Raw genomic sequence first — 15,084 nt, forward strand, 5'->3', positions numbered from 1 at the left:
CATAGATCCTATTTTTCTCTTTTATTCATACAAATGTAAATTTTTAATAGTATTTTTTAAAGAGAGAGAATTTTTTAATATTTATTTTTTAGTTTTCAGTGGACACAACATCTTTATTTTATTTTTATGTGGTGCTGAAGATCGAACCCAGCGCCCTGCGCATGCCAGGGGAGCACGCTACCACTTGAGCCACATCCCCAGCCCCACAAATGTAAATTTTTATCAATGGCATATGAGTTAAGAGTGCACAGGAAAAAGAATGCAAACTGAAATAAAGTAGGGGAGCCGGTGGAGCGAGCCGGTGATGCGGAGCCCACTGCCTGCGACGTGGGGCCGCCCAGAGTCGGGAAAGAAGGGTCTCGGCGCAAGTTCCTGAGCCTGCTTAGGTTTTTTTCCAGTGGAAGTCTTGAAATACATTTTCATTAAAGAGAAAAAAAAAATGACTACTCTTAAAAGTTTAGAAACCAAAGTCACCCTTACTTCAACCCCAATCCAAGGAGCAGGAGATGGAATGGAAACAGAAGAGCCACCTACATCTATTGAAACCACCTCTGGAGTCCAGTCCATAAAGCATCACATCCTTCAGAGTCCACGGAAGAAAGCAGCTCCTTCCGAGAACCCAGGAGTTCTTCAGCTGGGAAAGATTCTCTCTGAAAAGGCAGTGGAGGTAGAAGCTATAAGAATACGTGTTCCCAAAACTGCTATAACTCATGATATCCCTAACAAAAATGGAAAGGTTAAATCTCTAGGATATCATAGAGGAGAATTTCATGGTCAGCCTGAAGGAGTTATAGAACCTAGAAAGGAACTCTCGGAGGTGAAGACTGTATTGGAAAAGCTCAAGAACTCTGAAAGAAGGTTACTACAAGACAAAGAAGGTCTTTCAAACCAGCTCCGAGTACAAACAGAGGTAAATCGTGAGTTAAAAAAGTTGTTGGTGGCTTCTGTGGGGGATGATCTTCAGTATCACTTTGAACGTCTAGCCCGTGAAAAGAATCAGCTTATTTTAGAAAATGAAGCCCTAGGTCAAAACACAGCTCAACTCTCTGTTAGAACGTATGTCCTTACAGTGTGATGTGTGGCGTAGTAAATTTCTCTCAAGCAGGTATTTTCTGTTCTAAATAGTATTTCATTTACTAGTTTTTGTTATCAGGTTTTCAAACCATAATACAAGAAAGTAGATTATAGTACAAAAATTTCTGAGATGGTACTTCATACATCATTTAATATGTGGCTTTCACACAATCTCCCTGAATGGGAAAATAATAGAAGGATCCTTTCTCAGTCTGGAAATTGCTTCTCTTGTAGGGTTTAAGATCAAAACAAACCTGTAAATTCAGATATCTGGTAAATATTAAAACTAAAAAAGACAAAACTACATTTTTTTCCACCTTCTATCTGGAGAACTCTAATATTGTTCCCACTGCCTAAGAGGACACTGTCCATGTCCTGTTCTCATAGTTCTTTTGTCTATATAAGAGAGCTTCCAAACCTTTTTCTTTCCATCATAAGTGAAAAAAAAATTACAACATTTTTATGGCATACTTCATGAGGCTACTGTCTAACAGGTAATAAACCAGATCCAAATCTAGGTGTCTGGACTGGTTGGGAAACTCTGCTATGTATCTATTGACTCTTTGTTTATCCCTGTCGACTTTGAGTTACTGGGGACAAGATTTGATGTTATTCATCTCTGTATTTCTAATGCTTAGAAAAGGACTTTATATGTTTAACAATTACTGATTTAATGAATCATCTAGAAAATTTTCACAAAACACCCAAAGGTTTCACGTTATACTTTAAGAACCACATATTTTTTCACATACTAACATCTCTCATACTTTCTAGTACTTGATTGTTCTCTTAAAGTTTTTCATTTATTTGTTTTCTATTTGTGCTAGTATAGTATGCTATTTGAAGAAATGATTTTATTACTATTAACTTAAATTGAAACATAGTTCTTATTAAACAGTTTAAGAGGCAAATCATGCATATGTCATACAGGTTACAGTATGTAACTTTCTTAACATCCTGATCAACACCTATGATCACATTCTAAAGACAATAAAAATTATTGATATTTTAGTTGATTTAACCTATTAATGTCAAAATTGTTTTCCTTTTAAGGAATTCAGTAATAAGTATGGTCTGAAACTTTAAATTTTAGTGTTAAATTTTCAGCTGAAACAATACTTTAAAATTTGCTTCAGTTTCATCAGTAGAGTTGGTCAAATAAAATGTAGTATTTACAATCACTAGAAAACATGAAGTTGGTTCTTAAAAACTGGAGGAAATGAGTTGGGCCAATAATCAAACCACTCAAGAGGCTACGGCAGTAGGATCACAAGGTAAGGCCAGCCTGGACAACTTAGTGAAACTCAAGTCTCAAAAGTAAAACTTTAAAAAAGGCTAGGGTTATAGCTCAGTGCATGTGCAAAGCCCTGGTTTCAATCCCCAGTGCTGCAAAAATAGGAAACTGGGAATAAGATAGTGTTACATGTGCTCATGTGGAAAAAGCTCCAAAATTAGTAAGTTAAAAAAGCAAGGTATGGTAACTTTGTATTAAATAATCCCATTTTTTAAACTGTTTATTTTTAACACATACTTTTATGTTGAAATATACATGATTTTTGGTAAAAATGTGTAAGAAACTTTTATGTTACATATAAAAGAAGGATGGTCATGCTAGGCCAGAGGAAAGACTTAGTTTTCATCTTATAGAAACCTTTTTATTTTTCTGTATTTTTCTAAGGGCAAATTATAATTGAGTAGTAAAAAAAATAACTCATTAAAAAAAAACTAAAATAAAGTACACAGTTACTTATTTCATTTTATAATTATTTTGGCAATTAGCACAAACCAACACAACTCTAAAAGTCTAAATGTAAGCTGTGGTTCTCTTAATGTTTCTTAAAACATGAAATAAGTTTCACATGAAATGCAGTATTCAAACTGAGTATACTTCTTTCTTTTCCTATTAATAGACTATTTTTTTTAGAAAAGTTTAGGATTATAGGGGAAAGGGAATGAAATTACATAGTCCCATATCACATGGCATCCCCACTACCATTTTTTCCCTATCAGTATCTTCCTATGTGGTTCCTTTGTTAAAACTGATGAACCAATGGACAGATGTCATTACTAAGTGGTCTATAGTTTATGTTTGATTTCACTTTTTGTGTGGTATATTCTTTGAGGTTTTACAGTGGTATCCACCATTATAGTACATATAGAATAGTTTCACTGCCCTAATAATTTCCTGTATTCTACCTATTCATCTCTCTCTCACTGGCTCCAAAACTTGGCAGTCACTTGGCCATCCTTCATCATTTTGACTTTTCTAGATTGTTGAGAGCCACAGCCAAAGGGGTCCCAGCAAACTTCCAGCTGCCAGCAAACTTCCAGCTGCCAACTGATTGGCTCCTCTTCGGTGATGCTCATTGGGTTGTTTCCCTGCCCTTTCAGACCACAGAGCTGCTCATAGGGGGACTTTTTTTGGCTCTGCCCACGCGACCCAGCCAATCAGCCTCAAGAGCAGGAGGAGGTGGGGAGGTTGAGAGGCTTGTGGGAAGCCAGTAGTGGCAGTTGGGCTCTGAGGGTTTTTCCTGAGGAGCTGTGTGGTGTGGTGTGTGTGTTCTAAAAATAAAGTTCGTTTCTTTTGACAAGTGGCTCCTGAATTGTGCCCAGCCAGACTGTGGCACTAGATTATCATGTATTTAAAATAATATCTTTTCTAACTGGGCCTCTTTCACTAAGATATAGGATATGAGCTTTCTTTATGACATTTTGTGGCTTGACAGGTCAATCTGTTTATTATTAACACTATTCCCTTGTATGGATGTGCCAGAGTTTGTTTATCCATTCACAAACTGGGTAAACAAACTTAAAGACACCATCCTTGCTACCATGTTTTGGCAATTGTGAGCAAAAGAGCTATGAATATTAGGTGTCAGGATTTTGTATGGACATGAATTTTTATCTCATTGAGATTAGCACAAACTGTTAGATAAATTGTAAAGATATGTGTAATTGTGTAAAAACTGCCAAATTGTCTTTCCAGAGTAACTGTCCCATTTTTGCTCCTATCAAAAATAAATGGGAGTTTCTGTTTCTCCATATCTTTGCCATGGTTCTCCAACCTTTGAATATTAGCCATTTTAAAGTCTCTTGAGTTGTCTCATTGTATTTTGCAATTCTTTTGGGGCATCTATGCATGCTTACTTGCTATTGTACATCTTCATTAGTAAGGTGTCTCTACTCAAATATTTTGCCCATTTTTAATAGGCCTTTTGTTTTTGTTTTTAGCTGTTGAGATTTAGGAGTTTTTGCATAAATTCTGGATACCAGTCCTTTATCAATGTGTGTTTGAAAATATTTCATCCCAATATGTAGCTTATATTTTGATGCTCTTAATGGTGGTGCTTGTCTTTCCTGGCATTTTCTGAGTTTCCTATACCTATGGATTCATGTTTGTGAATAATTTTGAGAAAATCTCAGTCTCCAATTTATTGAGACTTTTTTTTCAAGGGGGGGGGTACTAGGGATTCAACTCAGAGGCACTCAACCACTGAGTCACATCCCCAGCCCTATTTTGTATTTTATTTAGATACAGGGTCTCAGTGAGCTGCTTAGCACCTTGATTTTGCTTAGGCTAGCTTTGAACTCTGAATCCTCCTGCCTCAGCTTCTGGAGCTGCTGGGATTATAGGTGTGAGCCACTGCACTCAGCAAGATTTGTTTTATGGTCAATCTTATGGTGTATCTTTGAGAAAGTCTCTTTGCATTTCAAAAGAATTTGCATTCTGCTCTTGTTTAGTGGAATATATTTTATAGATGTCTGCTAGAACTAGTTGATGTATAGTGCCATTCATATTTCCTTGTTGATATTTATCAAGTTGTTTTATCAATTTTTGAAATGGAGCACTGATACCTACCTATCATTGAACTACTTCTCCCTCAAATCTGTCAGTTCTCACTTCATATATTTTTGCTTTCTGTTTCTAGTTGAATATATACTTATAATTGTTGTAACTCCTAAGATATCAATTCTTTCTCATTATGAAATATTCCTCTGTACTCTAATGTTTGTTTTGAGTTGCATTTTCTCTGATGTTTATATAGACAGCATATCCCTTCTATGGCTATCTGGATGATAGACCTTTTTCTATCCATTTACTTTCAACTTATTTGCATATTGAATCTTAAGTGTGTCTGTCTTTACAACACATGGTTGAATTCTTGCTTTCTCATCCAATCTAAAGATTTCTGTCATTTGATTGAATTATTTAATTTATTCACATGTAATGTTATTATAAATGGGATAAACGTTGCAAAAATATTTTTGTATTTTGAATTTTGAAGGAATTTTATATGTATTAGATCAATCTGTCACTTTGGTCACTCTTTTTTTAAAATTTATTTATTTATTTATTTTGTATTACAATTCTTAATACACCATAATACAATAATTTAACATATCTCTGATTATATATGATATGTTGACACCAAATTCACATCTTCATACATGTATTTTGTATAATGATGAGGGTCTCCTTTTGCCATCCATGCTATTCCCCTTCTCCCTCCCTTTCCCTCCCATCCCTATTCCCTATCTAGAGGTAATCTTCCTCCCTTGCTCTCCCTCCCAACCTCTTTTGAACCACCCTCCATATATCAGAGAAGACATTCAGCATTTTTTTGGGGGGGGAATTGGCTAACTTCACTTAGCATAATCTTCTCTCTTCTTTTTAATTTTTTGGTTAACATGTATAAATTATACATGCTAATAGGGTTCACTGTAATATTAATGCACATATGCAACATACACTGATCAAATCCATCCTCCCTCTATTTATCCCTTCCTCCATCCTATTTCTAACCTCTAGCAATCACTATTCTACATTCAAGTCCACTTTTTTATTTTTGAAACTTCAATATATAGGAGATAACAAGCAGTACTTGTCTTTCTGTGTCTGGCTTATTTTACTTAATACCATGGTCTCCAATTCTAAATATTTTGCTGCAAATGACTGGATTTCTTCTTCCTTATGGCTGAATAATATTCCATTGTGTATACCACATTTTGTTTATCCATTCATCTATTGATGGACACCTAGGATGATTTCATATCTTCTCTATTATGAATAGTGCTGCATATAGGTATGCTGACTTCTTTTTCTTTTCTCTTTTTGGCTATAGATCCAAAGATCGCTGGATTATGTGGTAGGTCTACTTTTAACGTTGTTGAGAAACCTCCAGAATGTATACTATAATAGTTCTACTGTTTACCCACAGTGTATGAGAGTTGCTTTATTTCTACATCCTCATTGGAACTCATTTATTTATTTATTTGTGTTTGTGTCTTGGATCTAGTCATTCTAACTGGGGTGGAATGGTATTTCATGGCAGTTTTTATTTGAATTTCTTGATGCCTGCTGATATTGAGTGCTTTTTGCATGTATTTTTGGCCATTTGTTTGCATTTATTCTTTAAATGTTTTTCAGATCATTTGACCATTTTTATTTGCATTACTTGGTTTTGGGGTTTTATTTGTTGTTTTTTTTTTTAATTCCTTATGTATTGTGGATACTAATCCTTTGTCAGAAGGATGACTGACAAATACTTTCTCCCATTCTGAGGCTGCCTTCTCACTCTGTTGTTTCCCTTGCTGAGCAGAAGCTTTTTAGTTTCATATGATTCCATTTGTCTGCTTTTGCTTTCTTTCTATGATTTTGGAACCACATACAAAAAGCCATTGCCTATACAAATATCTTAAACTGTTTCCCCTATGTTTTCTTCAAGTAGTTTCAGGTCTTACATTTAGGTCTTGGATCTGCTTGCAGTAGTTTTTTTTTGTACAGGGAGAGAGACAGAAATCAAGTATTAATCTTCTGCATATGTATATCCAGTTTTCTGAATGCCATTTATTGAAGAAGCTCTGCTTCCACCAGTATGTTTTTGGTACCTTTACTGAAAATTAGTTGACTGTAGATTTGTGGGATTATTTCTGGGATCCTATTCTGTTACATTAGCCTCTATGTCTAGTGTATTGTTTTGTTTTGAACCAGGGATTGAACCTAGGGGTGCTTTATACACTGAGGGGTATATCTCCAGCCCTTTTTGATTCTCTTATTTTGAGACAGAGTCTTGCTAAATTGTTGAGGATCTCACTAAATGGCTGAGGCTGGCCTCAAGCTTGCAATCCTCCTGTCTCAGTTTCCTGAGTCACTGGAATTGCAGGCATACACCATTGTATGTATCTGTTTTAATGACAAAATGATCTTATTTGGGTATTATAGTTCTGTAGTATGTCTTATAATATGTTTATGGATTGAAAAAAAATAATATTCTTAAAATTTCCCTACTACCCAAACCAAAAGACCCTGATTAACCAAGGAAGTATTTAACAAAAAGGAAAAAGCTGGCCTGATTCAGGAGGTACCATCCAAATTTTATAATTAGAAATCCAATATGCCTTTAGCAAATCATGTGAAATGCCCTCCAGTTAAGATAAATTATACCTGAAATTTTAATTAAGATTTGGGTATGTGAAAATATAAGATGATTCTTGGGTGTTACCCTTATATCCAAAGTGAAATAATTCAGTAAAGAACTATCTGGTATAATTTTATGGAAATGTGTTTCTGGAATATGCCAATTTACCCAACAAAGTGGTTGCTTAATTTTCTATTTGGAAAACACTGCATCCTTCCTAGCAGCTCCATGTTCCAGATCATGAGAGAGTTCAGGTTGCCCCATTATTAACTGAAAGTATTTTTCCCCTTAGGAAACTTCTTAAAGTTTAAACTGGGTCACCCAAGGCAAATACTGAAATAAACTACTAGTGTCATTTTTCAAAATATGTTGTAAGTGTATGAAACATTGCAATGCCAAATGTAATGTTAATGATTGCAACTCTAATGAAAAGTTAATTATGTCATTCAGCAATAAATTTAGAAACAATTATTTTAAAGTGTTATTGGGCTTTAACTTATTGCAATCATATTGAGGTTATGAATAAAACAGCAATAAATTTGCAAAATAGGATCATAAACATTTGGATACATAACTTAGTTGGATGTGGAACATCTTAGTCATACAAGTGATAGTAAATTGATACCCTCATCTAATTATTCTATATAAGATGGTACATAAACATCATTTGGTCTAGTTAAATAAGTGTTTCAAATTATTTAGAATTAATATAAATCATTCAAGATATTACTAGAAAGTAATCTCATTTCATCATAGATAACTTACAATTTTATGTCAGATCATTACATTTAATTTATATGGTGTTAAATCAGTGCACTAGAATAAAGTACATCCAAGAAATTTCATCTGTGTATCTACTTATTTTTTCCAGAACTTAAAAATAAAATTTGGCAATTTCTGTCAATAATAATAACAATAATAATGACACCACAATTTGGTAGCCCACCAGATTATAGGAGCACAACAGAGCAATAATCACAACCCACACTTCTAAAGTATTTAGATTGTACCAGGGACTGATAAAAGCATTTTACATGAATTAACTCACATACTTTGTTGTTATTCCCATGAATGACATAAGTGGGGAAAAAAAAGAAAAGAAAAAACAGACAGGGAAGGACACGGACTGGAGTCACACAGTGGAGCTTGCATGCAAATCAAAGTTGACAGGGATCCATCCTCAGTCAGTCTGCCTGTATTGGAGTCATTTGGACTTAGTCTGACTCTTTGTTCTGTTGCTCACAAGTTCCATGAACTCAGGCAGATGCTTACATGCCCTGCTCCCTACTTAACTCATTTGCAAAGTGGTAGTTAGTAGTAACCATAACAACAACAATAACACCCTTCTGGCAATCCTGCTAAGGGTAATAAATGAGACATGATATTTAAGATGTCAATTTTCAAGCAGCAATGATCAGCATATGCCCACTTATTCCTCTCACTATTTACTATTTATCATTATTATCTTCCCAAAGTCCTCATGCTGATATTTTATCAATAATTTTCAGTCTTGCTGTTAATAATTTTTCAATATTCAGAAGTTATTCCATTCCTACAGGGCATATCAGAAACAGGTCATAGTTCCTTGGTTTCTAAAGACATCATTAATAACCAAACGTCACCAATCTCTAACAATTGTTATTATTAGCCAGGCAACAGGGGATTGAATGAAAAGACTAATTTATATAAAATAATGTAATACTTAAATTCTACACACACATACACACACACATACACACACATATTGCAAAAGGCATCTTAATTTTAGTGATGAAACTCATTAATTGACTTGAATTTTTTTCTAGATACATGAGTTGTTTATTTAAATAAGAAGGTGTTTTTCTTTCCAATGGCTATGAATCATTTGTTGTTTTCTATCTCATTTTATTGCATCAAAATAATACTAAATAATAATACTGGCAAATGGTTAATTCTCCCTAAAATACATGAAAATGCACAATGTAGACTGTTTAATATAGTTATCTTTTTCCACATTAAAATTTTACATCACAAGGGCATACTATCTCATTGTAAATCACACTGTATCCACTAATATAATGAATTTCAATACTCTGATTATATGCCTATTGTGTAGAATGCCATAAAGTTCACAAATATTTTATGTATGTGTCAGAATTTTTTTGATTTGAAATAACAGAAGAAAATGAAAACCCTCAAGCTTATGCAAAGAACCTGTACATGAACTTAGAAATCCAAACCATATAGGTTTAAGTAAAGGAACATTGAGATCTAGGGGTTCAAACTCGCCAATTGATCATCCATCTGTCTCCTTTGGGGCACAAGGGATTGAACTAAGAGGCCCTTTACACTGAGCCAAATCCCACCCTCAACCCTGTTTTATTTTATTTAGAGTCAGTGTCTCACCAAGTTGCTTAGCACCTCACCATTGCTAAGGCTGGCTTTGAACTCATGATCCTCCTGGCTCAGCCTCCCAAAACTGCTGGAATTATAGGCAAGTGTCACCACACGCAACTATCCATCTCTTTTTTTATTTCTCTTCTTTGCTTGCCTCTATTTGGAGGCAGGATGGTCTCTAGAAACTGCAGGCCAGAGCTCTTATAAGCTAACATTTTAGTTATCCTTTATTTTATATCAAATATATACTCTATATTTTGGTCCCTTTCTCAGAATTTTTTGGTATTTTATGTTTCAATAAATCCAATTTAGAAAGAGTTACTTTCTTTTTCTAAAAAAAAATAAATTTTGTGTCATAGATTGTGCCTTTAAGTCCATATTTATAAGAATAAAACAAGTTCATAAATGTAATAAAACATCCTACTCATTAGGAGAATGTCTTTCCAGCGGCTCGGGAGGCAGAGCCAGGAGGATTGTGAGTTCAAAGCCAGCCTCAGAAAAAGTGAGATGCTAAGCAATTCAATGGAACCCTGTCTCTAAATAAAATACAAAATAGGGCTGGGAATGTCACTCAGTGGCCAAGTGCCCCTGAGTTCGTGCCCCTGAGTTCAATCCCAAGTACCAAAAACAAAAAAAAAAAAAAATGCTAATTTTTGCTGATTTCAATTTTTGTTTTTTAATTTACTAATATATAATATTTGTGGAAAGTAACAAAGAAGGGGCACAAGATTTGGAATACAAACATTGGCTGGCATTTGGAATATGATTTCTTTCAAAAGAACTTCAACCATTGTAAAACTCAATGTATCTGCATAAATAAAATCAATTGAATTGATTTTGACAGACTTGCTTTCAATTCAGAACTCAATTACTCATAGTGTTCCAGAAAGGGATAATTATAGTAGTCTACAGAAAACAGTTTTGTTAATTTTGCAAAAGGCTTGCATTGCATGAGTTCTTGGTGAAATGAAAATGTTTTAATGTACTCATTTATAATACAAATCTATAATATCATACTCTGCAAATGCTAAGAATCCAGTCTTCTACCAAGGTGAGAAGACTTTAAAGAGACAATTATCAGTACTAATACTTCTGTACTTTTCCTTTACACATTTGAATCATGTACACTTACTGTTTAAATGGCTCTGAGGAATGTTCTTCAGTTAATCTTAAGAATTTTACAATATTCCAGTAAATCCAAAGGTAAGAACTAAATATAAGATCTGCAAGCTAGTTTCCTCTGCTTAGGGAAAACCCATGGAAAAGAAAGAAGGCAGATGACCCAGGTTTATCAACTTTATAAATACACTATTGACACATGGTAGATTCCTTTTGTTTTCAACACTTTTAGAATAATAGCCATGTTTGTTTAAAATTGCTCCTAGTTTAACTGGGTACAGATGGTACATGCCTGTAATCAGCAACTCTGGAAGATGAGAAAGGAGGATTGCAAGTTCAAGGTCAGCCTTCACAACTTAAAGAGACCCTGTCTCACAGTAAAAAGAAAAACTAAAAAAGTTTTTTTTAAGGTTTTTTTTTTTTTTTAAAGGATGTAGTTCAATAAAAGAATGACCTCCAGTTCAATCCCCAGTACCACAAAAAAAAAAAAAAAGTTTGCTCCTTAGTCAAAAAGAAATCAACAACAAAGTTGAAATCACTAGATTTATTGGGCATAGTTCTCAAAAACTATGCAACTGTCTGAATATAAAATGGGAAGGATTCACAAGCTAAATGGGTTTATTTCTTTGTGAGATCCTGATATGTTAACCTGAGCCAGAACATATTCAGTGAAAAAAATGAAAGAACCTGAGAAGTCTCATTAAAGATCTTTAATCATTTGGGAAATCTTTGTTTATTCTTCATTTGAAACTTATTTACTAGATGTGGGATTCTATGTTGACAGAATATTTTTTTTCATTTAGAACTTTGAATATTTCATTGTAAAGTCTTGGGTTTCCAATTTTGTGATGGCAGGTCAACTGTTAATCTTTGTTTAGATTTTCTTGTACATTGAGGTTTTGTTCTCTTATTGCTTTCAAAATCTCTTTGTCTTTCTGCAGACTAAAATTTCTCTAAATATGGATTTCATTGTGTTAGAGGGAACTTGGTATTTGCTAAGCTTCTTGGAGTTGGTATTTAATTGTTTTAACAAATTTGAGAAGCTCCCACCCACATATCTTTAAATATTTCTTTCTCTTTCCTCTTTTTCTAGGACTTTTATTACATAAATATTTTTACTTCTTTGAGATTCTGTTCATTTTTACTCATGGTTTTCATTCATTCTTTTGATGGGATATTCTCTAATAACTTACTCTTGTACTTGAGGGTTCTTTCTTCTGCTAGCTAAACCCTTTTGTTTAGTCCCTAACATGATAGTTTTAATTGCATTTTTGTATTATCCAGATATATTGCAAATATGCTGAGCCTACAATTAGGAATCAGTCCCAGACCCTACTTCTTGTAATTCAGAATCATTGAATATTTTAATGAGGATAAAGGAAACTGAAAGATTATATAATGCAATATTCTCATTTTCTAGATGAAGGAAACACCAGGTCCAGGAATGTGTTTATCTAACAGTTATACAGTTTAGAATTTGTAGAAGCTAAATCCAAATTCACTGGTTCTTAATACTTGGGGGCGGGGCTTCCTAATGTACCTTAGTATCCACTACACTCACACAAATCACTAGCACAAAATAGAATAAAGTACAAAATATATTGTGTTCACATTATATACAATTCATCTTCTCATTTAACAAAAACTTTCTCAGTGCCTACCATGTGTTAGCAATTTACAGGAAAACAACAGCAAATATTTGAACATTTATAAATCTGTGAAGTATAGTCTGAAGAACTCTTCCTGTTCCCACAAATGATGGGATCTCTCCCATTTTAAGTGAAGAAACTGAAGCACAGAGAGGCTAATAATAACATTGAGTAGCATTGAATTTGGAGCTCAAAAGCGGGAGTCAAAAACTGTTGTGTTCATTTAATCCTCATAACAACCTTCTGAAGTAGGAATTACTGATTTTTCTTCACTTAACAACTGAGGATCTAGATCACAGACAATTTAAATCACTGGCACAAGATCAGACAGATAGGCCATGGCAGAGGTGCCATTTGAACCATAAAATCTAGTTCCTAAGTTTGCTGTGCCATCACCACCACACCACAATGCCTGTTACAAGGCTGGTGACTTGTGGGAAACTGTGGCAGCATGAAGGCCCCCCTTCAAGTCCCAATTCTTGCAATTAAGTCAGAAAAATTTCAGACATGTTATTCAGAGGAACAGGAATGAGTTTGTTAAAAGAGATGGTAAAGGGGGAAAGGAGACACTCTCTAGAGGAGAGTGGATCCTCTCAGAAAAGAGAGGAACCGCATGCTTATCCTGCAGTCCAGTTTTATTGGAGATTTCAGAGAAGTTTTCCGAGCATCCTGCCCAAATCCACCTCTTAACTTTTGACTGACAGCAGGATGACATCAGATTTTCAGCTCCCCACTGCTATGACCATTCTAGATCACTTTGGCTCATGCTAACTGGTTCTAATTAGAACCTGTTCTTACAGATTTTATGGTGGGGGGAATTGTCCTTATCTTCCTGAATTCCAGAGTCTGTTCTGTGAAAGGGTCACAGTAGTACCCCCTTCAGGGTAACTTGTCGTCTTCTTACCGACATGGTTTTGGCCCTGCATTTCTCCTGCCGATAACGGGTAGTTTGGTGAGAAATGTGGCATATCCATTTAAGCCAGGTAGGGCTACAAGTAAACTGATTCTTGGAAAAGAAAGACTGTGGGCATCAGCATAGTAGACCCATTTTATATAATTATTCTCTTAATCTTGTCTTCCCACCACTCACATCTGTCCATCTCCTATTAGTGGGGCACGACACCAAGGCAATGGCTGTCAGAGTGATAAGTGCCACAACAGCCTTGGGGTCACGCGATGATTTTCCCAAAACTGCTCTAACAAAGTATCATAAACTTGGTAGCTCAAAACTATAGAAATCTATTTTTCTCATAGTTCTGAAGGCTAGAGGTCTGAAATCAGTGTCATCAGTGTTCAGTTTTATCAGATAGACAAGAGCAAGTGTTGACCAGGTAGCGAAGAAATCAGAAGTCTCATATATTGCTGGCGGGAATATAAAATTGTGTGAGTGCATTGGAAACAGTTCAGCATTTTCTTAAAAGGTTAAACAATTCTACTTAACTGTTTCAGTCAGATTTTCCCCACTGTGACTGAAAGACATGATAAGAACTATTTCAGAGGAGGAAAAGTATATTTGTCATTCATGGTTTCACAGGTCTACTCCATGGCTCTGTGTCCAAGATCAGGCAGAAATCATGGTGGAAGGGTGTGGCAGAGGAAAGCAGCTCATGGCATGACAATCAGGAAGCAGAGAAAAACTCAACTCAGCTCACCAGGGACAAAATATATATCTCGAAGGCACACTTCCAGTGATCCACCCCCTTCAGCCAACCCCCACTTACCTACAATTACTACCCTGTTAATCCCTATTAGTGGGTTAATTCCCTCATAGAGTTAAGGTTCTCATAACCCAATCATTTTACCTCTAAACTTTTTTGCAACATCTCTCACATAAGCTTTTGTGGCATATCTCATATCTAAAACATAGCAATTGCCTAGCAACTCCACTCCTCAATCTACACTCAAAAGAAACAATACAAATCCTAGAACACAAATGTTTATAATAGTACTATTCATAATAGCCCAAAATACAAAGATTCCAAGAAATTGTCAACTGATGAAAATGTAGCTTGACCTTATAGATTGAAATTCATTTTGGAAGTGAATTCAGCAAAGTGGCAGGATATAAAATCAACACCCATAAATCAAAGGCATTTCTGTATATCAGTGACAAATTCTGTGAAATGGAATTGAGGAAAACTACCCCATTCACAATATCCTCAAAAAAATAAAATACTTGGAAATCAACTTAACAAAGGAGGTGAAAGATCTATACAATGAAAACTACAGAACCCTAAAGAGAGAAATAGAAGAAGACATTAGAAGATGGAAAGATCTAACTTGCTCATGGATAGGCAGAATTAATATTATTAAAATGACCATACTACCAAAAGCACTATACAGATTCAATGCAATTCTGATCAAAATCCCAATGGCATTCTTCATAGAAATAGAAAAAACAATCATGAAATTCATCTGAAAAAATAGGAGACCCAGAATAGCTAAAG

At 34.9% G+C, this 15,084-nt stretch overlaps 1 pseudogene; it reads left to right on the forward strand.

Moving 5' to 3' along the window:
- Positions 1–439: 439 nt before the first annotated feature.
- Positions 440–1,121, forward strand: LOC144251450 (golgin-45 pseudogene; annotated as a pseudogene).
- Positions 1,122–15,084: the final 13,963 nt, after the last annotated feature.

The sequence above is a fragment of the Urocitellus parryii genome, assembly GCF_045843805.1.
Source record: "Urocitellus parryii isolate mUroPar1 chromosome 13 unlocalized genomic scaffold, mUroPar1.hap1 SUPER_13_unloc_8, whole genome shotgun sequence".
NCBI classification, from domain to species: domain Eukaryota; kingdom Metazoa; phylum Chordata; class Mammalia; order Rodentia; family Sciuridae; genus Urocitellus; species Urocitellus parryii.